A 25,896-nucleotide genomic window follows, 5' to 3' on the forward strand; every position below is an offset into this window, starting at 1 on the left:
AAGATTTCCTAAAATAGCTTCATCAAATACTCTCTTCAAACAATTCCCTAAAAGAGCTCTCTAAATTAATTGGTTTATCTAAAAAACGAATTTGAGATAAATAGTAATCCCTACAAAAGCTCTCTGAACTTACTGTGCTAACTAAAAATCTCCATCAAATAACGCCAGATGATTCACTTAGACTAATCCCTAGAAAAACCCTACTTTCCTAAAAGAAAATTCCCTAAACATTTCCAGTCATCACGTAGGAGGTAAATGAAAATTCCTTGTTTCATGGATAGTGAAAACTAAGAGCATCGACAAAAGAGAGTGTATCTATTTAGTTTTAGTGATACATAGGATTTTAGACTCCCGTTTGACATAAATCCATCTCCAGCAGTAGGTCCTACAAGTTAGGAGGGACCAATTACTAAATATAAAGGTGTTCAAGAAAGTGTTATCTACACCTCCGGTTACATCTCCATGTCATGTTTTTAACCAATTTTCTCTTAATTTTAAGAGTTAAAATTCTCACTGTTGGAGATGGTTTTTTAGATTTTAGGTCCTATATTTACTCTATGTGTAGACCCTATAAATAAAAGGACTAAATAAAAAATCCACGTAGGATTTTTTACGCCTTCTATTGGAGATGCTCTAAAAACCCTAGTTTCCACCCATATTAATGTTCAGAAATATCCGTGAAAATCCACTTTTCTCAATTTTTTTTGAAAAGATTGGTGATAATTCTAGTTTTCAGTTGGAATAGATATTGAAAATATCAGTTTTCACATGTTAAAAAGCATATAAAAATTCCAATTTTCAGAAGTACATAACTAGTGTTAATTACATTTATTAAATTTTACTTATTGCAACTTGTGAAATTCGCTATTATCACCGGGTGGGAAAACTGTGGTTATCATCAGCAGTACACCTGCGTTTTTCATTAAATACAAAAAAAATTATTTGTGTTAATCGCGTTAGAAACTGTCATTAACATATTTCCTGTTTTAATAATAAGATGGCGAAAACCGAGTATATATAGGTATGAAAAGTAGGGCATGCACATGACACGTAATGGATACAAGTCGTTTGTGAGTAATCAACGACTTATTGGGCGTTTTTTGTTGATACACTTAATTACGCAGATACGTTGCATGCTTCGGCGAAACTTAATTACCCATTTCTAAGCCTAATTAGTCGGTGAGTACAAGACCGTTAATTATTGATTTTTTTTTCTTTTATTATTCGTATAATAGAGAAAGGTTAATCTAGTTGTTGAATTTTTGTAACTTAAATTCAATCTAAAACTACTAATCTCAACCGTACATCTTATATTTTGAGTTAGAGATATATATCATCTTATTGATTGGTTTATGGAAGAGAGAGGATTCAGATTTAGGTTCCTCAGAAATTTCCACGACATTAAATAGTATATATTAAAAGTGTGTTCGGAGTACCATTTGATGCTGAAACTGTGATTTGTCTGATTTAATGGTACCTTTATCGATACTGATTCTTCTTTTTGATGTTGTCTACACCTGCGGGAAGAACTCAATTCATCATGAGCCCTCAACCTTCCTCTTTGTTAGACGGCGAATTTTCAATTCAGAGGGTCCTCTCTGCAAGTTCCAAGATGTACTGTTCATCCTCACTGTTGCTGGTGTCTGCTCAGATCAATTTTAAAACTCCTTTTGGAGATAAATAAATTGAGGTGGCAATCGGAAATTTGAACAGGTAACCTAAGCCTATTTTCTTGCTGTAACCTTTCACTATCTTTCTTCAAATACCCCTTTTTCTGCAAAACTTTTCACAAATTTTCTGAAAATTAAAATTAAATTATAAATTAAAACCTAAAGAATTCTCTATGCCCCTTTCACCTACGAATATGGCTCAAAACATCTTATTGTATCTCACCCTTTTCATGTTCTCCTTAGCTCCTTGCCTGTTTTTCCTTTCTTGTAATGTTCAGTTCTTCTTTTAGCTTGTTTATCAATGTCTTTTAGTAGATTCAGAGATGTTTCAAGCTCTGGTTTTCTTATGTCTAATGCTAGGAATGCTTATCTTCCTGATTCTGATTGGCAGCATCCGCTGGTGGGTTGCTTTTTAACTAAAATGAATAAAATTCCTTTTTCTTAAGAAATGCTCTAAAATATAGATGGAAGCTTGCTGATGAACTATCAGTTAGAAAGCTTGGTAGGGGTTATTACTTGATCAAATTTGAGTCTAGCTTTGAGTATTTTGTTGTCCTTAGGCAAGGAACTAGGGTGATTTATGGAGAAACTTTCATGTTTCAACCTTGTAGCTTCACTTCTCTCCATGATAACTTTGAAATCACCTCTGAGATTTTTGAGATTACACTTCAAAATCTTTTCCCTGAAAAAACTAGAATTCTCAATGTCATAGAGAACACTCAAAACTTTGGAGTTCTAGTAGCGTATGATGACCCTATCCACCATCACAATGGTTACAACACCATGAAAATTAGGCTTAGAATAGATGTTACCCAGCGACTTCAATTTAAGACTACTGCACCTAATGATCGTAGAAGCGTCAACAGAATTGACTTTATCTATCAAGAGCTTCCAAGGTTGTTTTGCAGAGATTGTCACAGACTGGGACATGATTAACAAAATTGCATTGATATCTATCTGCTCAACCACCAAGATTTGCTTCTACAAAACCCACCTCAAGTTCCTATACAAAATAATATTCATGCTCTAGGACCTTTCATAGAACCTGAGTATGATGATGACTACCATCAAGAGATGTTTTACAATGTAGATATTGAAGAACCAGATACGGATTGGAGTGATTGGGTTTCAACCCCTATAGAATCCCAGGCTATCTCTGATCAAGACAAGTCTGAGATTTCTTTCTTCATAGAGGAAGGTTACCGACAAGAGGGTTTTCATTCTGGCACCAGCTCAGACTCTTCAAGGTCCATTGCAGAAACATGGCTAGCTGAAGAAAATGGCACTTTCGAGACTCAAAGTTCTGAACTGTTTGCTCACTCTCCCCATCATCTTACTGAGATACATCAACCTTTCAGTCCTACAACTTTCCTTGTCTCAGACATAGAAGAAGCTGAACTCATATCAGACAGTGACTTCCCAAGCCCAGCCATAAAGCGACTAAACCCCAAGCAGCAATCTTATTTGAACAATACAGGCATTGGTTCATTTTCTGCTCCAGACTTTTCAAGAATTGTAACTAATGAAGTACTGGATCAATGGATAAATGTCTTTCAACCAGCGAAAAAGTTCAAGCCTGACATTTTGGAGCTTCCAACACTTTCTCCATCTGTCAGTTCCATCATTTGCACTCTCAGCAGTGCTTCTATTGAAGACGCTTCGTCACAGCCATCCATCACTACACCACCTGCAGAATCTCAAGATTCACAACACCAACATCTTCCTTAATCGGACATACCCAATGCAACAAAAGTCACATTCAAGGGCCGGTGGATACCCCCTACATATTTTGGTTCACTGTCTATAACCCATACCTAAGTTTAATATGCTTGCTTGTATCTCAGTTTTTTGGTACATCCTGTTAATATCCATACATCTATAGATTGTGTTTGCTAGTTACTAGGTTACCTTCTAGATTGAGCTGGTGGTTGACAACTTTTGTTTGCTCACGCTGCTTGTTTAATAGTGCTTGCTTATATAAATAATGCTCTGCTCTCTCTGCTTGGATAAATAGTGTGTTGATATTATAGTTATTTGCATGGTAATATTCTCCTTTTAACCACTTTGTGAATGTTTCCCCTTTAGTGATATAAACTGCGATATTGTTAAATTTTAGTCCATAACTCTGCCTTAGCCTACTTTCTGATATTACATTGTTTTGGTTCGGCACTGTTCTCGTTTAACCTATTCTGGTATTACACTTTGTTAACTAACTTGGTTTTGGTTTTACACTGTTTTGCATTAGCTGCCATTGTCGGTTAACTACTAAATTTTAATCTACTTGTATATACACTGCATCTTAGTTCTCTACTGCCAGTTTTAATTTTTAGTTCCCCTGTGTTATAGTGTAAGTTAGCATTAATTTAATCCATCTGTGCATACAATTATCACCTGTTGGTTTTCTTTTAAACTTGTTTACTTGCATAATCTGCATCTCAGTATACACCTTAGCTTTAAGTCTTTTTTTATTTTTTTATTTATATATTTACAGTTTCATTTGCATCATTACATCTTATTTCAGTTAAGATACCTGCATCTTTGCATCATCTCTTGAGTCTACTTGCATTATGTTTCCTGCATTCTCATAACGGAACTAGTATCTTTTTATTCTATTTGTCATGTATCTTACCAGTTCTGTAAGTAGTCATATAGGAGTCTGTAAGTTCCGTTTTTGTTACTTATTGCTGCATTGTTAAGAACTGTTGCCTTGCGCAGTATTTAGTTTCGTCACAATTGTTAGAATTCAGTTACCTGCACTTAAACTTTGAATCTGCAAGCTTGATTTGTACCCATCTCCAAATTTGCTGATAATTTTCTATAGTGCTGGCTAAATCTTGTCTCTCAATTGGTTTGAAATCGCTTGAATCTACTTCTCTTAGGCTTCTTTACAACCACATTTTAATATGTCATGTTTCTTCTGAATTTTGAGTTAGAGTGTTACAAACCATCTTAATTTTACCAGAAAACTAAAGTATCCTTTTCATTGATCTATTCTTGTGTCTTTAACATATTCTCATTTTGATACATAAGTTTATATTGTACGCTTAACATATATTCACATCTCTTATGCTTGGTACATAAATTGTCTTTATAATATAAGTCTGTTCTGTAATATTGAAGCATAAGTCTATATTGTACTCTTAACTTGTATTCACATCTATTATGTTCAACCCTATATTTATCCTCTGTATAGTGTTTGTTTTTAAGCATTCTCTGTGTAATAAGTAATTGCTCTGTATAATGTTTGTTTTGAAGCATTCTCTGTGTAATAAGTAATTGCTCAGAATACTGGTTTGGATCAATGTAGTTAATTTCGGACATCTCGGCCGGAATTCCGGAGGAATTTTCGTTTTCGGACCAACATAAAAAGAAACACAGTACCCGGAAACGAACCGGAATTCCGTCCGAGATGAGGCGGAAACGAACCGGAATTCCGGCTGAGATAGGGATAACTCGAATCTTGTTATTAATGTTAACTTTGTACTAAGTCATGTCGAACCCGAATTCTAAAGCGAAATACTATAGATATGAGCTTGTTACCTATACATCCAAACATAAATCCCACTGTTCATAATCTCTTTAATCACTGGAAGTACTGTTAATGTAGAATCATGAAAAAGCTTTTCTACCATATCGCTGTTCTTTTAAAAAAATTACAAAAAAAAAAAAAGAAAATGAGTAATTATTATCTCTGCCAAGTTTTCTGGAATTTCTTTAAGAAAGAAATTTGATAAATGAAAAGAAGAAGAAAAGTGAATGATGTCATGGAAATGTGTTGTTTTCTTGCCTGCAAGACTCTCATGGATATGGAAGAGCAGTGAAATTGGCATGAAGACCTTCTTGTACTTGAGGAATGTTTAAGTAATTGGAAATGTAGTTGTCAGAACATGGATTAAAGGTTGCAATCTGTTCAAGTAAGAATAGACTAATTAGAGTTACTGACAATTATATTAATCTACCTGTATTGGAAAGAATTACGTACATGGGGAGTGGTTGAAGAAGAAAAGCACAATGGATCGTAGATGTCAAAGATGAAGATATCTTCCACTAAATCATCTGCCTCGTCAAGGTATTCCTCACATTTCTCGGTTACAGCATTTGGGGTAGAAAAATTGCAGTTTAGTTGAATTCGTTGATTGACCTCGTCAGATATCAAGGCGTGAGTCCAGAAGAAGTCATACATTCCCTTGACACCCGTTTCAAAATCCATCCAAGCATTTCCAATCTAAGCAGACAGTTACATAAAAATTTTAAAGAGCTAATTAAAATTTTAGACAGTGAACTGAAGTTGTACTAGTTTCTCTTTTAAGTAACATTTTAGATATGTTCTTGTTAGGTGTTTTCACTTTTGTTCAAAAAAGATTTCTGGGATTAATTAGTTAAGTCTGAAGTGTTTCCACTTTTGTGTTTTCTTAATGATTACTTGTTCATTTTTTGTTGGATTAATGGTATTTCATTATATCATAACATATGTAGAAATTATATATATAAAAGTTGGAACCGAGATTTGGAAATGGAATCTCCCCGAGACAACGTTGTACCAGTGTCTCGCGCGGTACCGAGACAAACCGGAATCCGAGATCGACTACATTGGTTTGGATGATATATCACCTTTAAAATTCCGTTGTTTTTTCCCTTCTACTGCACTTGGATATGTGATTTACTCTAAGGTTCATATTCTTAGTCTAACCATTTCTTTTCTTATTCCACAAAAAGCCTTATCTACTCATAAAGCCTTATTAAACCTAAATATTCCATCTCTTCAAAAGCCCATTGAAACCTATCTTCAAAACCATTCTTAAACTTCCCTAACCTCAGACTGCAAAGCCCACCAAAAATATTTCACACAAATCTAGTTCGTCCTTCTCACTATGACTATCCTTGCTTGGAATTGTCAAGGGATAAACCTACCACCCTCAATTTAACATTTAAAAGGACTAGTTAATCTTCACAAGCCTAGCATCCTATTTCTATATAAAACACTTGTTAACGATCAACACATAAGAAGATTAGCAAAATACATTCAATTCAATAATTACTTCAACATCCCAAAAATTGGAAGATGAGGGGGACTTTGCTTAATGTGGGAAGATAACCTAAATATCCAAATATTACTTCAATCTCAAAATTACATCCACACAAAAGTTACACCACCGCCTCTGGAACAACCATGGTTCTTCATGGGTATCTATGGCCCTCCACATCCAGATATAAGGAAAAATCTTTGGCAAGAATTTCCAACAATCTTCAACAATATTGACCCGTCTGCACCCTGGATATTAATAGGATATTTCGACGACGTCTTAAATCAATCGGGAAAAAAGGAGGAAGGAAAGTAACATATGCTCAATCTCAACCTCTACTCACCCTGATGGATCAGACAGGTTTTATAGATTTAGGATTCCGAGGAGACCCATACACTTGGACAAACAACCAAATAGGGCAAGATAATATCCTAGAAAGATTAGATAGGGATTTAGCAACTCAACTATGGAGGACGGCAAACCCACATGCAGCAGTTACTCACCTTCCAAGAATAGCATCTGATCAAGCCCTGATACTACTACAGAAGAAAGCAATAGACTGGCAAGGAACAAAAAATTACAAATTCTAACACCTCTGGCTCTCTCATCCCCAACTCAAACAGATAGTCAAATCGGCTTGGGAACAACAACAAGATAATGAACCTACACTCCCTACAGCTAAAGCTAATCACAACAGGACAAACTCTCCTAGAATGGAACAAGGAAACCTTTGGCCACCTACCAACTAAGATCAAGGAATCAACAGCCAAGATAAAGAACGCCCAACACCAATGTGCTTCCCAAACTGGATCAGATCTAGAACTTTTGCTGATTCAAAAAAAAACAACTGAAAATAGAACATGAAGAATTATTACAATGTCATGCGACATATTGGAAACAAAGATCTAGAATTCAGTGGCTTCAAGCGGGCGATCTTAACACAACTTTTTTCCATACTAAATCTACCATTCACAGAGCTTGTAACAATATACAACAACTATAAAACTACAAAACAACTGGATTAGCAAAAAGGAAGATGTTATTCAACTCATCCTAGAACACTATTCCCAGCAATATACGGCTCCACCGACGGTAATAAATGAAGATCTATTCACAAACATCAGACCAAGATTGACTCCTAGACAATCATACCAACTTACGAAGGAAGTAACTACAACATAAATCAAACAAGCATTTTTCTCCATAAATTCCGAAAGTTCTCCAGGTCCAGATGGCTATACAAGTAAGTTTTTTTAAAGTTTTATGGGATACAACTCACCATCAGTTGATAGTGATGGTTAAAGCTTTCTTTAATAACCTTCATATGTACCCTCTCATGAATCACACAAACATAACACTAATACCTAAATTCGACCACCCTTCAAAACCTTCACAATTCAGGCCAATAGGACTCTGTAACGTCACATATAAAATCATCTCAAAAATATTAGTCAACCGGATTAGACATATTCCTCCCTTTTTAATAATCCCTTTCCAAAGTGCTTTTGTTACGCAAAGATCAATACACGACAATATAGCCATTGCTGGAGAACTCTTTCATAACATTAGAACCTCAAAACCCACCAAAGATCCAAAAATAGCTCTCAAACTAGATATCGAAAAAGCCGATGACAGCCTAGACTGGGGATTCATCAAAACTTCATTTGCAAAACTTGGATTCCCATCAGCATTTACAGACTACATTATGCTTTGCATCACAACAATTACTTACTCCATCAAAATTAATGGTACACCTCATGGATACATCACCCCAAGTAGAGGCATCATACAAGGAGACCCACTATCGTCCTATATTTTTATCATATGTGTTGATCCTATCCACAAACCCGGAAAACCTTCAAAACCAAAAATTAGTTCCAGGAATTAACATTTCACAAAAAGCACCTCCCATAATTCACCTAATGTACGCAAATGATCTACTGATCACTTTTATAGCGTCAACTCAGAGTAACCATCACCTTAAAACACTTCTACAGGCCTATAACTCCTCTGCAGGCATGTAATTAACACTGCCAAATCAGTAATCATCCACCATCCTAATTTAGACCCAATAAAAATAAGTTATCTTCAACAATTCTTTAATATTCCGACCACATCAAAACCGACAACCTATCTAGGCATACAGTTTAAACAAAGAAGAGTATCAAATCACACCTTCGCTCCTCTCCTACAAAGATTGGCTAGAAAAGCAAAAGGATGGATGACAAAATGCCTAACCCCGGCCGGAAGACTCCTCCTCATCAAAACATCCCTAACCCCTACCACAAATCACATAATGCAAACACAAAAACTTCCCAAAAATACACACAAACAAATAGATCGTATAACCAGGAATTTTTTCTGGGGACATGACTCAACAACCAAAAAACTACACCCTATAGGATGGAATAAAACAACAAAGCCATTAGTCGAAGGGGGATTAAGAATAAGAAAAAGCAGTGATCATAATACAACCCTTCTATTGAAAAGAATCTGGAATTTGCATGAACAACCTAATTCCATATGCGGAAGTCTTTCAGTGCAAAATACCTCAATGAACAACCAATTCTACAAGGAAACGTTGCCATTCCTTCCTCTTCCAGTCCTCAATGGAGACAACTAGCATCAATTATCCCTACCATGCAAAACTTAATTTTCCATCATATTGGAAATGAATTATCAACTCCGATAGAGGCTAATTGGATTCCACACTCTACCAATCTAGATGCAACACAATGCTACCCAATCCAAATGGTAGCAGATATCGTCGACCCAATCTCCCACTCCTGGAATCATGAAAAATTGAACACCTTTCCCAACCCAACAATTCAGAAAATCATCAACATCCACCTACCCCAAAACAATACTCCAGATAAAATTATCTGGCTGCACTCAAAATCGGGAAATTACACCACATCTTCAGGATACAAATGTCTAACCCATGGTCAACCAACCCACACACCTCTACCACCTACCAAATTCTTAGGGCCTTACCATGTCAACCAAAAATTCGGCTTTTCTTGTGGAAAGCTATCAATGAAGGATTACCGACCTTCTCTCCCTTACATCGAATCCATTTGACCAACTCAGACATATGCGCTAGATGCAATACTGATACGGAAGTAGCAGGCCACCTTTTAATTCATTGTCCAACATCGGCTTCTTCCTGGAACATCTTATTCAACCAACTTCAAAATGCACCAAACACCAACCCCAACCCAAACTTCACTGTAACTCCACAAACAACCATATCCCAAATCCTCCAGCATCTAACATCAATATCTATAATCTCCTCAGTCTGTTTCCTATTTTGGACCCTATGGCTTTCCAGAAATGATCTAATTTACCAACAAAAACAAACAACTTCAGAAGAAATCGTAGCCTGGCACAAAAACTACAACAAGAATTTTCTTGGGCACTGCACGCTTCACCACCAATCATACCAGGAGATACACCAACATTCAACAACACGATAACAAATAAAATAACATCAACAATATTGGTAGGTTGGTCCACTCCGAATATCAACTGGATTAGGATTAACACAGATGGAGCAGTCATATGACATCCAGGATTTGCAGGAGATGGATTCATCTGTAGAGAGACAATGGCTCAACCACTAGGAATTACGACAACACTAACTGCAGAAACATGGGCCTTACTATTGGCTTCAAGAATAACATCAGAGAGACAATGGCCCAGAATCCTATTTGAAACAGACTCGGAGAACCTCCTGAGGTTCATCACATCAACTACCTCGCCACCTTGGCACATAGCAGGAATGATCGAAGAAATAAAAATGAGACTTAGGTAAACCCCGCAAGTCGCTATACAACACAACTACATGGAAGAAAATCAAGCAGCGGACGGATTAGCAAACCATGCAGCGGATGGAAGCCAAGCAGGAAAATTTTCAACCAAAATTTGGGACCAGGAAATCCCATCCTTTATCAGTCACATTTTATTTCAAGACTCTGTGGGTACCACATACCCACGACAAGTTGTAAACTAAATTTATTATAATAAATTGTATGCTTCGAAAAAAAAAATTGGATCTGGTTTGGTTAGCACAAAGTCTTGATACGCCTAACTTGTGGTGTTACCATGGTAATAACATTATACATAATATTGATGTGTCTAAGGAGTTCATCTCCTCGCTCCAGATGTAGATATTTTTTTGATGCAAAAAACATAATTAATATTAATAAGCACAGTCGTGTTGAATATTGTTTAACAAGAATGAAGGAGGTTCTCTAAACCAAGTATCAGAGATACCTTCCTTTCTACCATGTTTAGCAAGACTATTTGCACACTTATTAGCCTGTCTATTTGTGTGCTTACATGACCATAAATCAAAAGAAAGTAAAAGAAACTTAATGTCGTCAACAATCCCTCTTGACTCCCAAGGAACATCAGATTCTTCCCCCTGGATTGCTCTAGCTAGAGATTGGTAGTCAACTTCAATGGCAATCATTTTGAACTCCAACCTTATTGCAAACTTTAATGACTCCAGAACCGCCAAGCACTCCAGTTGTTCAGGTCCCAATGTTACTTGATAGTACTTGCAGGCTGAGGCTAAGTGAGTACCTGCAAAATTCCGAAAAATCAGTCCATATCCACCCTTTTTAGTTACATGACAGAAAGATGCATCAGTATTCAATTTAACAACATCCACTGGTGGAGGTAACCATTTAATATTAGGAGCCTTTCTAGTATACTAGGGGTTAGACCTGCAGACTGATTTAGCGGAGTCGCTAATGAACTTATTAATGCTATGTAAGAGTTGATTAGGAGTAGAGATTTTGTTACTGAAGACAACACATCATCTGTCTTTCCATAACTGCCAGCTGATGACTGCCATTTTTATAATCAAGTTCTGGTCAGAGTTAAGAATCCAACTAGCAATCCATTCTTTTGGTTGTACCCATTCATGATCTGAGATAATGTAACCAGCTCCAAACCAAACATCCCTTGCAAAAGGACAGTCAAGAAGAATGTGCATTGTTGTCTCCATCACACAGCCACACCGTCTACATTTCACATCTTCTTGTGGAAATCTTCTGCTTAACCTTTCTTTAGAAGATATAATATCTTTTGCACATTTCCAGAGGAATAACTTGATTCTAGGAATCAAGGGTAGGCTCCAGATTCTTTTACAGAAATTTATATTGTCAACCAAGGGATGATCAGCTCCATTGTGATACTTGAGATTGTATAGGGCCTGGTATGCAGACTTGACAGTAAAACTACCATTTTTAGTTCTAGTCCAAACTAGTTTATCTTCACTTTGTAGAGGAATTCTTATGTCCAAAATTTTCTGAGCAACTTCCTAATTAAAAAGATGATAAACAATATCTTCCTTCCAGCATTTATTTGTTGAATCAATAAGTTCAGCAACATACTTGTAGTCTTGAGGATTAACTGCAGCTACATCTGGAGACGGAGGACCATTAAGTGAAGGCACCCACTTGTCCTGCCAAATTAATATTTTCTCACCATTTCCTACTGACCAAAAACTGTATTTGTAAATGAACTCAAATTCTGAGCTAATGCTCTTCCAAGACCACGTAGAGTCTGCCTTTTTAGGGGAATGAAAAGGATCATGATTTTTGAAATATTTTGCCTTAAGAGAGCCACCCCAAAATCTATACTTCACTGTACAAAGTCTCCAAGCATACTTAGCAAGTAAATCTTGATCAAAACATCTCAGGTCTCTAAACTTGAGACCTCCATCATCATAAGTTCTGCATATCCCAGACCAGGAAGTAGGATAAAAGCCTTTCCTAGCCGGTTTGTTCCACCAATAATGCAGTTGAAAAGAGTTAATTTTATTGACTGTATCTCCTGGAAGATTGAAGGAAGTCATCTGGTGAAGAGGAACCGAATTTAACACATTCTTAACCATCACCGATCTACCAGATTGTGATTGCAACTTACCACACTCGATTGATAGTCTTTTATCCATGTTTTCGATGAGAAAATTAAAGGAGACTTTCTTCTTTTTATTTAGAAATAATGGGATGCCAAGGTATTTCTCCTCAGGGTTCATTCTCTTGACATTAAGAATACTAATAATGTCTTGGGACGCATGATTATCCGTTCCTTTGCTGAAGGATATGCTAGACTTTTGATAGTTTAAGAGCTGACCTGAAGAAGAGCTGAAGGCATTAAGAATAATCTGCAGATTACTTATGTTGTCAAGATTAGCTTTTACAAAGATTAAACAGTCGTATGAACAAATGACTTATAGGTGGAGCTCTTCTAGCAATCTTGATACCTGATTTTTTGTTTGAGTATTCTGCATCCACCATTGCACGAGAGAAGGATTCCATGGCAATAATGAAGAGATAAGGAGATATTGGATCTCCTTGTCGTATGCCTCTGGTTGGATGAAATGGAGCGCAAGGTGATCTATTAAGTAGTACATAGATTTTTGTGGTTGATATGCACTGATAAATGAGTGAGCACCACTTCTCACCAAATCCCATTCTCTTCATAACTTCTGTGATGAAACTCCATTCTAGCCTGTCAAATGCTTTTGACATGTCTAGCTTTAATGCCAAAAAGTTGTCACCTTTATTTTTCCTTTTGAGTGTATGAATAATCTCATATGCAAGAGAGATGTTATCCGATATCAATCTACTAGGTACATAAGCTGACTGAAGGATAGAAATCACCTTATCAAGGAGAAACTTCATACGTCTTGCCATTATTTTATATATGAGCGTGTATGTGGTATTGCATAATGCAATCGGCCTGTAGTCAGAGGGAGAACTTGGAGTTTTAACTTTCGAAAACAACATCAGTCTTGTTTGATTTAGCTTCTTGCTAAGATAACCACTCTTAAAAAAGTCTTGAACCATAGCTACAACATCTTCTTTGAGAACTTCCCACTGAGTGATATGAAAGCCCGGTGGAAAGCCATCTGGGCCTGGAGCTTTTCATGGGTCCATGCTTTTTAGAGTATCGAAGATCTCATGTTCAGATGGTATAGATACTAACATTTCATTTTCTTGAGGAGTGATAACTTGAGCAATGTGTTGTAAGAAGTCTTCATCCAGTTGAGGGTTCGAATTTGAACTAATATCTTGAAAATGAGAAGTAAGAAGAGTATAAAGTGATTCTATGTCTGAAACCCATTCACCCTTCTTGTCTTGTAATGCATCGATTCCGTTTCTCGACCTTCTTCTATTTGCATTTGCATGATGCAGCTTTGAGTTATTATCAACATCTATAAAGAAAGTGTTTTTATTTTTCTACATCCAGAATTCCCTTTTTATTTCTTCCCACCTTTGTATTTCCTGCTCAACTTCTAGAATAGATGAAGTATTATCTTGAACAATAGCTGACATATGTAAAGAATCTAGCTTAGAATGAAGATTTTCAATATTTGTTTATATATGGCCGAAGGATTCTTTGTTCCACAAGCTAAGCATTTTACTAGTAATATACAACTTCTGATTTACTTTATAGGCTGAGCTTCCTTGAATATTCTACCCCCAAGATTTCATGATTTGATCTTTGCAAGTAGCATCTTGTAATCAACAAGAGAAAAACTTCCAATTTCTACCAGAGTAATCATCAGATTTATATAAACTCAAAAGAATGGGTGTATGATCAGACTCTAGATGGGTTAAGTGAGACAGTTTTGAGTCTGGAAAATGAATTATCCAATCATCATTATGCAAAACCCTATCTACTCTAGATTTAATTTTACCTGTGCCATGCTTATTATTAGACCAAGTATAAGGCTTTCCATTATAATGTAAATCAATCAAACCAGCATCATGAATACATTTTTCTATGGATGGAGAGGTAGAGCTCGAAGGTGTGTTTCTACCACATCTATCTGAGGGGTCAAGAATTATATTAAGATCTCCCAAAAGCACCCACGACTGGGAAACTTCTAATCCTAATTCCCTAATAAAGTTCCATTGATTTTTCTTTTCATTTGGATGACAAGATCCATAGACACAAGAAAGGATCCATTCTGGTTTTGAGGGATCGCTCTTAACCAGGCAATGTATCATATTTTTAGAAGAGTGAACTATTTCTAATTCAAAACCATCCTTCCATAAGAGGAGCAGTCCACCTGAAAGTCCTACAGAAGGTTCAAAAGCTATATTTGGAAAGTCAAGGCGTTTAGAGAGTCTGAGGATTTTGTCTGAGTTAACTTTTGTTTCCTGGATAAAAATAATATTAGGATTATGTATTTTAGACAAATTCTTTAAATGATTCCTAGTCTTAATGTCATTGAAACCTTGACAGTTCCAAGCAATAATCTTCATATTGAAATCAAAATGTAGTTCAACAAATACTATGGATGGTAAATTTAAAGCAAAACAATATAGAAAATTTAACCAGTTAAGACTAGAAAAATATACCTTAGAACGATCCCCGATGCATTCATTCATGGGTACAGAAGATATTGCAGCTGAATCATCCGAATCCATCATCGTGTTGTTTTGATTGTCCATATTAGCAGCATCATTCCCAAGATAAGTAACAGGTGGTTGAATGTATATATTATGTGGGTTCATAGAAGGCTCATGATTTAGAGGTGAATTTCTCATCCGTTTGACATTTCTTGAGTCACCGGTGTTCTCAGCATCAACGAGCTCTTCCTCCATAGGATTGGGAAGATTATGGACTTCATCCACCTTTTCTTCATTTTCCTTCACCTTGTCTTCATTTCCTTCTTTCAGGAAAGCTTCATACTCAGCATGAGATAAGTTGTCCAAATAGAGTAAGTAAGACCACTCCTCACATTTGTCATCCTGATGATCAAGTTTATGCATTGATTTGTAATTTACATGACCAAGTCTACCATGCCAAACATTCGATGACACACACATGTAAGCAGAAGAATCATTCAATTTCACTTCAGGACAAGTTACATTAAGTTTGTAAAGACCCCCGGTCTTATAACCCTTACCCACATAATCATTGCCCTTAGTTACTATAAGTTTTCCAGACTCAATTGAAACTTTAAAACCCTTATCATCTAAAACAGAACAAGAAACAAGATTTTTGCAGATGTCTGGAACATGAAGAACTTCATTCAATGTGAGAGTCTTGCCAGATGTGAGATTCAGACCGACCTTTCCTTTTCCTGCAACCTCTGATGCAGATGAGTTACCTATATAGAGTTTCTTGCCTTCCCCTACCCTCTGGTAGGAGGTGCACAGGTCTCTGTTCCCACAAACATGCTTGGTAGCTCCAGAGTCTACCCACCAGTCCATCATATTGGTCACCAAATTAACTTCAGACACTACAGCAGAAAACTCATCCTTGTTCTTTTCAACCAAGTTAGCATTATCCTTCTTGTACTTACGATGTCTACAGTGAACTGCCATATGGCCAGTAACTCCACACGCATAACAAGCACCCTTAATTTTAGTAATGCTAGACTCTGGTTTTCGAAACATACCTTTCTTGGGAGGACCACACTTAGAGTTACGATTGTTACTCTCACCTTTTCCAGCTTTGGAAGATCTATGTTCAGTCATATGAGCTTTATTACTCATGTCCCTTGCAGAAGACACGTTCTTATCTTTGGAGCACAGCAACTCTTACACTTGAATCTTCTTCCCTAATTCAACCATGTTGATCTCGCCAGTTTCATGTCTTAGCCTTTTCTTGTACTCAGACCAGGAAGTTGGTAACTTCTCAATTACCGCAGATACTTGAAACGTCTCATCAATTACCATACCTTCAGCAAGAATCTCATTAATAATCTGTTGAAATTCGAGGAATTGATCAACAACAGGCTTATTATTCGTCATCTTGAAGTCCATAAACTTCGCCACCAGAAATTTCTTGCTCCCTGCAGTCTCCGCTTGATACTTTGCTTCTAACGCAGTCCACAAATCATAAGCACTGAAATTTTCTTTGGCATTGTAAAAATCATACATCGTATCTTCCAAACCATTCATGATATGATTTTTCGCCAGAAAATTACACCGCTTGTTATACTCGATCACCTCCTCAGTTAAAGCTTCGGCATTCATCAATTCATCATGTAGAACAAGTACATAATCCAGTTCATGATGGCTTAGATAAAACAACATCTTGGATTGCCATCTCTTGAAATCCTTTCCATTAAACTTCTGTGGTCTTTCAACGTAGTTCTTTCCCATTGTTACAAGGAATATTAATGTGTTAAGATTGTCGGAGTCTTGCAACAATAGAAGAAACGTCAAATGTATCAAACAATATATAAAGAACCGTATCAAACAACTCTACCACGAACAAATTGATGAGGGCAGAATCACAGGTTCAACAAGCTGTCCTTAACACATTAGTTCGCGGGTATACTCTAAAGTAATGCTAAACCCCAACGTGCGAAGATGTGTCCAGGATAAGATGGCCTGATATAACTTGTATTAGCACAATACAAGTTACCCACTCTTAAACTCAGCAACGGGGATGGAAGTAAAACGCCGCACGAAAATAAAAGCAAGAAGATGAAGAAAAGTAGACCTAGAGATGGTCGCTGCTTGTGTGTTTGAAAAGATATTTTCGAGTTGTATTTATAGAAAAATTAACTTGCAAATCAAGTTAGGTTTAGGTTTTTTCTTATAAAATGAGTTTTGTTTCTTGTAAAACAATTAAACACAAAAAAGGAATTTTTTCCATAAATAAAACTCTTAAATAAATTATTTATCAAGTTAAAAACTTGCAAAAAATAATTTCAAGTAGACACAGACTTGGTGCTTGGTACACGCGCATGGGCATGGGTCGAAACATGTATTTTTCTCCCCACCGCTCCACCCACATTGTTTTACAACATATCCATGAGAACATGGTAATATAGTGGAGCACCTGTTTAGTTTTCCACAATGTGGGACTAAAGGTTCCATTTCATTCACTCACAAATGAGTGAGTATCCTTAGACCCTTAGGTCATGAGATCAAACCACACCAAGACCAAAAAATCATTTATTAAATAACTCATTTTCTCCAACAATCCCCCACATGAATGAAATCTCGGTAAAAAACGAAAAATCAGAGTACGGAAAATACCATTTAGGCAAAGGTGTCCATGAGGTCTTGAACCTTGCTTAGTGAGAAGTTACCGGAACTATTAGCTAGACAGTGAACTATGTCTTGAACTGCTAGCGTTTGGTGTAATTCTAATAACATCCATGCATGATATCCTCCAAGTGTTGCTAAGTTCGTGCTGTTTTGTCGATTTTGGCCCTGGACATATCCTGTTTCTCAAAATGCTTTAGAGAATCGGCTCCATTCTCATTGGAAGCGACCCACTTCCTCATTTAGATAGGTGAGTTCCATCAAGAGTGTTTACTGCTACACCCCACTTCAATCTTAAATTGAAACTATAAAACTCATTAAGACTTAATTAAAAGTCATCCTCCACATGCAGTCACACTATCACATCAACACCATAGGGAAGAGATAGAGAATGAAATTTTCTGATAGTGTTTACCTTTACCCACCATAAATTAGTTGTCTCATTCGAGACCTTGTTATTGGAATATCCAGTCAGCAAGGTTGAGTATCCTTCATGGAAAGTTTAATTATTTGAGCCTAAGCCCCATCCCCTTCGATGCTTTACTAACTATATCCTTGGGCAAACCTTTTGTCAAAGGGTCCGCGATATTCTCCTTGGACCTTGTCCAATCTATGGAAATAACGCCTGTGGAGATTAGTAATTTCAAAGAATCATGTCTTCTACGCATATGTATAGACTTTCCATTGTAAAAGCTATTCTTAGCTCTACCTATTGCAGATTTGCTGTCACGATGTATAGATATAGTTGGCACAGGCCTATGCCAGAGAGGAATATCTTCTAAAAAGTTTCTTAGCTATTCTTCCTCCTCTCCTGCTTTATCTAACGCAATAAACTCCGACTCCATAGTTGAGCGAGCTATACATGTCTGTTTGGAACTTTTCCAAGATACAGACGCACCTGCTAGAGTGAATACATATCCACTCATAGACTTAGACTCCTTTGAGTCTGCTATCCAGTTCGCATCGCAAAATCCCTCAAGGACGGCCGGATACCCTTCGTAATTCAAACAAAAGGTCATTGTGTACTTCAAGTACTTTAGCACTCTATTAAGTGCATCCCAATGTTTCTGCCCTGGATTACAAGTATACCTGCCTAACCTACTCACAACATAAGCAATGTCTGGTCTCGTACAATTCATCAAATACATCAGACTTCCTATGACTCTCGAGTATTCAAGTTGGTTAACACCTACACCCTTATTCTTCATAAGTTTGCAAGAAGAATCATATGGAGTGCAAACAGGTTTACAGTCAAACTGATTATATTTCTTAAGTATGGATTCAACATAATGAGACTGACTCAGACTATAGCCATTAGAAGTTTTTCTAATATTCATCCCTAATATGACATCAGCGAGGCCTAAGTCTTTCATGTCAAAGTTCTCATTCAACATTTTCTTAGTGGTATTAATAACATCCATGTTTGTACCTAGTATAAGCATATCATCAACATACAAGCATACAATCACACAGGCATCCTTTACAAGTTTAGTATAAACACACTTATCAGATTCATTAATTCTAAAACCACTAGAAATCATCACATGATCAAACTTCTCATGCCACTGTTTAGGTGCTTATTTCAATCCATACAAAGATTTCTTCAGTTTACAAACCTTCTTCTCACAACCTTTAACTACAAAGCCTTCGGGTTGTTCCATATAAATTTCTTCATCTAATTCACCATTCAAAAATGTTGTCTTTACATCCATTTGATGTATCTGTAGGTTATGGACAGAAGCTATAGAAATTAACATCCTAATGGAGCTAATTCTACTTAGTGGTGAATATGTATCAAAGAAGTCTATACCTTCTATCTGTTTATAGCCTTTCGCTACCAATCTAGCCTTGTATTTTTCAATAGTTCCATTTATATTACGTTTTCTCTTGAAAATCCATTTACAACCTATGGCCTTAGACCCTGGAGGTAAATCTACAAGTTCAAAAGTACCGTTTTCTCGAATGGAATCCATTTCACTAATTGAAGCTTCTTTCCACCACGGATCTTCAGGACAAGTCATGGCTTCTTTATAAGTCTGAAGATCAGACTCGGCTAGGTATGTAATGCAACCAGGATAGGTTTTCTTAGTTTTAACCCTTTTACCTCTTCTAGGTTCTATTTATGGTTCATCTTCCTCTAAAGGTAATGACTGACTGGATGATGGAAATTCTAGGGGATCATCTAAACATCTCTTTCGAGAATCACGTTTCATAGGAAAAACATTCTCAAAGAACTCAGCATCCCTAGACTCCATGATAATATTCAACCCTATGTCAGAGATTTCAGAACTCACAACCATAAACCTATGAGCACTAGAATGCTCAGGATACCCTATAAAAACACAATCAAGGGTTTTGGGTCCTATCGTATTTGTCTTAGGAGGATGGATGGCCACCTTTTCCAAGCACCCCACACTTTGAAGTAATCATAATATGGTTGTTTACCTTTCCATAACTCATATGGAGTTTTATCTTGCCCAAGGATTGTGCCTGCTGGAATACCCTTCTTCTTCAAGTGCTGAGGGACATGATATGATGCTTTCTTAGCAATATCCTTCTTTACACCATCTTTTCCTTTTTTGGCTTTATGGGTACCACTTGGTTGTCCTTCTTCTTCTACTCTTGGCACTGGATCATCTGGTTCAACACTTGGTTCTGCACTTTGTTGAGCGGCTTGTTCAACACTTGGTTGTACCCCTTGTTCACTGCCTTGTTGTTCTACACTTTGTTCAGCACTTGGTTGCACTCCTTGTTGACTGCTTTGTTCTTGTAAGCTTTGTTGAGCACTTGAATTATTTTTGGCACTCCTTTCCCTCCTAGAACTAGATTTCACTTTCTTCCTCCTTTCTCGACTTTGTCTAAACAACAAAGAAAGGAACAATATTTACAAACTATACAATCGGAAGACAAAGTATGGAAATATAACCCGAATGTACACATTCAGACGTAAGAAGACACATACTGTTCCCGAATACAAAACAATCGAAAGCTATCTAAACATATTTACAACCGAATATTCATCAATTGGAGTTCAGAAGCTCTAAATTTTTCATCCTACTCAATCGGAAGACAAAGTACACAACTGTAACCCGAATAAACAAATTCGGAAGTAAGAAGACACATATTTTTCCCAAATGAAAAACAATCGGAATATATTTAAACATGTTTACAGCCGAATATTCATCAACTGGAGTTCAGAAACTCTAAAATTTTATCCTACACAATCGGAGGTATAAAACATTATATCGTCTTCCGAATAAATACTGGCCCCAAAATGGGATTTTTCCTATATCAGAAATTTTGAGATTTTTTCAATATATATATATATATATTCGGTAGTGAGTGTACTTCCGAATACTGTGTGTCTACTTAAATATATTCGGGATCCAAAAAATTCATTAAACTACCGATTATTACCAATTGGTATCCAGGAAGATATGGCCAACAATATTCGGCAGATAACCAACAAATATTTCTCTCGAATACTGTCGATGTTCTTGAGAAATGAAGAACACGACTACATTCGGAAGTCAATAAGCATGAATATCGCCCGAATCTGGATAAATAACCGAAAACCCTAGAAATTTTTTTTCTCGATTCGTCGAATTAAAGCGAAATAAACCCCAAAAATGATAGATTATTACCTAATTAGGGCCATTTGAAGTTGACGAAGTGTTTGACTATCGGAATCGCCACCACCGACTACATCGACGGGTACTTCTTCTTCGCGTTCTTCGCGTTCTTCTTCATTTGCAGCAACAATTTCTTTACTTCTTGCTAAAATCCCAATCTTTGGATCGATACCCCGAGCAACGTTTTTGGTTCTAGGTCTGTGGGTTTCATTTCCCTTATCCATTGTTTTATAAACGAATCGACGATGTTTTGATTTTACGACTCGCGGCGATGTTTCGGTTGAACACAAGAACGAGGGAAAGTTTTTTTTCTTCCACAATCGGAAGATAATATGAAACCGGAAGAAAAAGAGTTGAAATGAGTAGAATTTTTTTTGATTTGGTTTTTATACAATTTTACCAAAAGGGCATTTATGTAACTTCAATATCATATAGGATACCCCTTAACTAGAGTCTTTGGCTGGGTATAAATTGATGGCCTCTATATCCTTTCGTGTGGCCCCTGAAAACGCGAGGATTCTTTACCCTCATTTGCTTATTCTTCTTCTGCCTGTTCTTTCATCTTCTTGAGGTGCTCTATCAGGAACACCTCTTCTTATTATCAAAAAACAAGTAAGTAACCTAAACCCTTTGTTTACTTTTGTTAAAATCGTCTAATGCATGATGTTTTTGTTGATTGACATGATTGATGCTTTGAAATTATGGTTTTGTTTTTTTTCCCAAATCGATTGGGGCTTGATGTTTGATTATAATTGAAATTAAAAATGATTGACTGCAGGATTTCAATTGGTTATTGTTTGATGGGTTTCAGTAACCCTATTGGGGGGCTAGAATTAGAAGATAATACTTTCATAATTGAAGTTACAGAATGGAACCATAATTATGAGGGTTTGAATTTTGGGGATTGCTTGATTTGAAATGATCATTGTTTGAATTAAATGTTCATCTGTAAATTTGTTGTTTTTAAACCTTTTGATCAATGGTAAGGCCTCGTCTCCAGATTTTTTTTTTTTGGAGTTTATGAATTGATTGAACAATTGTTTCAGCTTACTTTATGATGATGCCTGTATTGCTGAGTGAAGATTTAAATGAGAAGGTGACACCCTTTTTACATACAGGCAGTCGAGCACCATTTGGATATACTGTGTTTTAAGCTTTCTGGGTTTGATTTTTTCATTTTTGGTTTGGTAGGCTTAGATGTACTAGTTGAAGATAATTTATGTCTAGATTTCAATCTAAATGTTGCTTGTATGAATTACTTGCAGTTATCAAATCATGCTGGGATAATGAAAATGTAGAATACAGTAAATATTGGGGGGCTAGAATAAAACATTTTTAATGGTGTGGTGGGAAGTTTAATAAGATTATATTTTGGGGGGTTGGGATATTCTTGGTCTCTCTTTGGTTTTGAGTCTCCAAAGAATTTTTCACTTTATGTTCAGTTGGGGTTTCTGGAGTCCCAAGCTTTTTCACAATCATATATGGAGAAGAAGTAAAAGTAAAAGTAGATATTCCTCCCCTAACTCCCAAAACAACAACTGGAGATGACAGCGGATCCAAGATGCTTCCCCACACTCTGTTGACCCCTCTTAACAATCTGGAGTCGAGTTCCGATGTGGATTATCAGTCCAAGAATGAGACTGCCAAGGGAGATGGTGGTGTTAAAGGTACGTTAATTTCTCCCTTTTATGATTGTACTTTTGAATTATGTTTGTCCCGACTAAATAGTCACACTAATGTTGAATGTTTTATTTTTTTCAGCGAGTACTTGCGGTCCAAAGGCTAGGAGATGTCTTGAACCAGTAATGACTCCATCAGCCAAGAAAGTCTGGTGTCTTCATGATGCGCCGTCAACTCTAGCGCCGATTCTCGATATTCCTAAACCCCCGGAGGAAATGAAGTACGATGATCTATGTGTGGGAAACACTTTCAAAAGCAAGGGGAGCTGAAACTTATACTTGCAATAGCCAAAGTAGAAAGAAATTTTGAGTACACAGCTTTTAAATCCGACAGTCAGAGGTTTATTGCCAAATGCAAAGACAAGACATGCAAGTGGCGTCTGCGAGCAGTTCCCTTAGATTCTTGTGGGTGGTGGAGACTCACAGTCGCAAACGATGTGCGCACTTGTGGTAGTAACAAAAGGACTGACCCTGAATTAAGAACCAAAGCGGTGTCTGCTGGAATTGCAGAGCTTTTCAAGCACAAATTCAAAGAATTGGATGCGGCCTTTACGCCCAAACAACTGGTTAAGGACATAAAAAGGGACTATCATGTGGTCATCTGGTTAAGCACAAATTCATAAAATGTCAGCTGCTGCACCATGAAAGCTAGGGTTTTATATTTACCGATTGACTAATATCCAACTATATGGAAAGCAGGAGCTATAGAGTTCAATAGGTGAGCTTAATTTTGGCTCTCTCGAATTCGAGATAAAATTTTGGTTAATTTGGATTTCAAACTCAAAGTTAGGGTTTTACATATGTATTGGGTTTTTATCTAATTGGATGTTTATGAATTCAGTTTACAGTGATATAGTGTTTCGGTTATCTTTAATTTTGTGGTTTAATAACTTTATTGGTAGGTTTCAGCTGATCATCCTCACTGTCCCAGACAACATCATTTGTAGAGGATTTATTTCGATAGCAAAAGGTTGCATTTGGTATGTATTTCGTAAACTACGTCTTTCCTCTTCCTCGATTTGATTTAATTTTGGGTAAACTTATGCAAATGTATGGATATTATCTTCCAAGCAAAATCTGGGATGTGAAAAACGGTTTGTCTTTGTTCTCTCAACATTGCAGCAAATTGAGCCTGATGCTCTAATTTTGTCTCATGCGCGAGAGTGAACAACTCTTATCTCATTACTTAATAGACAATCTCTTTTCTATGTCAACTATCTTCAAAATAATTAGTTGGTCTTTACTCACTGTTTATGATCATGCACAAGGATAAACAATTTTGCTTGGCTGGAGTTGTATTAGATCAGTTTTACAAGACTTGTGTGGAATCTATATATGGGTAGAGAGTGGTCATGCTCAAACTCTTACCTACGATACTAATGTGCAATGAGTACTTCTTAGCCTACTCTACGTATTCTTAAACCGATTCTATTACATAACTTATTTTTCATAACCTTAGGTTTGCCTTGTTGAAATCTGTTGAGAGTAAAAATACTTGCTGGAACTTGTAAGGTGCGTCTATTAATTGGATGGTTTGAATAGTTATCTTCTTTTGAGGCTTTTGTTTAGTGTTCTGGCTTTGAAGTCCTCCGACTAATTTCAGTAGGAGTATCGTGTTCTGCAGTCATGTATATACATACAGTGGAAGTAGATTAAGCTCTTGCCATTAGCATTTATATTCAGTTTTTCCTTACTTTAGGTTCATGAGTTAAACAACACACATTGAAGCTGCACTAGTAGAAGAAATTGAAAAATATGTTTAGCATCAAGTGCCTTCAGAAGTAATACAAAGCACCTTTGTTAAGTATGTGCAGGAGAAATTTGCCTCTAATTTCTTCCATACGTCTTATGGGATTTTACCTTTTGTACCATGTGATGAAAGATCCTGGTAATTGGTTTTTAGATGTTGTCATTTTGCGCCTCATGTGAAACTTATTTTGATTATCTTTTCAATGGTTAGTTGATATATCTGTTGTCTTTTCTCTGCGCCACTGGGAGGCCTTCACCTGTTTGCTTATTGGAATAAGTGTGAACCAGCTTCAGTCACTACCTGCAGGGGCGACATCTTTAAGTACCCCACTGCAATGAGTGCATATTGCAGGGATATTTGTTAGTCCAGTACGCTGGCTCGTTGAGATTTTGCTTCACAAGTTCAGAGATGAGCATTTTTTAGGGGGCATAGGGTGAATTGTGTCCAGTAAAGTGTGTGTTTCTCTTTTTGATTTCATTTCTCATTTTGGAAAATCTCTTGCCACGAGTCCAGCTAACCACAATCGACAACAGTTTTCATCAACTTGTTATACATGAATGAATAGTTACTTTTCTACATATTATTTTACAGTAGAACACAATCTGGTTGAAATAAATTTAAGCCCACAATCTGGTTGAACAAATTTGAAGCTTTAAAAACTTGTTTTACAGAATTTGTGAAATTTCTTAAAGAAATTGGAATAACCTGAAATACTCATGTACCTCAAATTTATCCCAAGAGGGCATCGGTTTTTATCCCATAAAAAGTAAGAAATATATTGCTTCGAGAACATGTCTTTCTATTTGTAAAATCCACCAAAAGGTCATCAGTTTTTATCCCATAAAAAAGTACAAGCTAAAACAAAAAATGTAAAGTAGGCGATCTTTCATCTTTGCACCATGACTCCTTGTTCCTAACTGAGGCACACTCATATGAACAAGTGTAGGCCCTATTTGGTACCTTCTCTTTTTTTCTTTTTTTTAATAGGAAAGACGGATAATATTGATTGAAAGAAACTACATGAGAGTTTTGATTTTAGTTAAAGGGAGAGTAAAAAGTGATCCGAGGAACGCAAAAATCGTGGTTGATTCGGTAACTAGGCTCAATC

General features: G+C 36.6%; 1 long non-coding RNA gene across 4 annotated transcripts; it reads left to right on the top strand.

Annotated features, from left to right (window-relative positions):
- The first annotated feature begins 21,865 nt into the window (after positions 1 to 21,865).
- Positions 21,866 to 25,414, top strand: LOC113309287. 4 transcript variants are annotated; one of them, XR_003340493.1, is made up of 5 exons: positions 21,866 to 21,971; positions 22,625 to 23,026; positions 23,121 to 23,756; positions 23,941 to 24,018; positions 24,999 to 25,414. It is a non-coding gene; the product is annotated as an uncharacterized LOC113309287 (long non-coding RNA). The 4 variants fall into 4 exon arrangements; XR_003340494.1 differs by having other exon boundaries at positions 25,037 to 25,414; XR_003340492.1 differs by having other exon boundaries at positions 23,941 to 25,414.
- The last annotated feature ends 482 nt before the right edge of the window (positions 25,415 to 25,896 follow it).

This window comes from Papaver somniferum, chromosome 9, assembly GCF_003573695.1.
Source record: "Papaver somniferum cultivar HN1 chromosome 9, ASM357369v1, whole genome shotgun sequence".
In the NCBI taxonomy this organism is placed as follows: domain Eukaryota; kingdom Viridiplantae; phylum Streptophyta; class Magnoliopsida; order Ranunculales; family Papaveraceae; genus Papaver; species Papaver somniferum.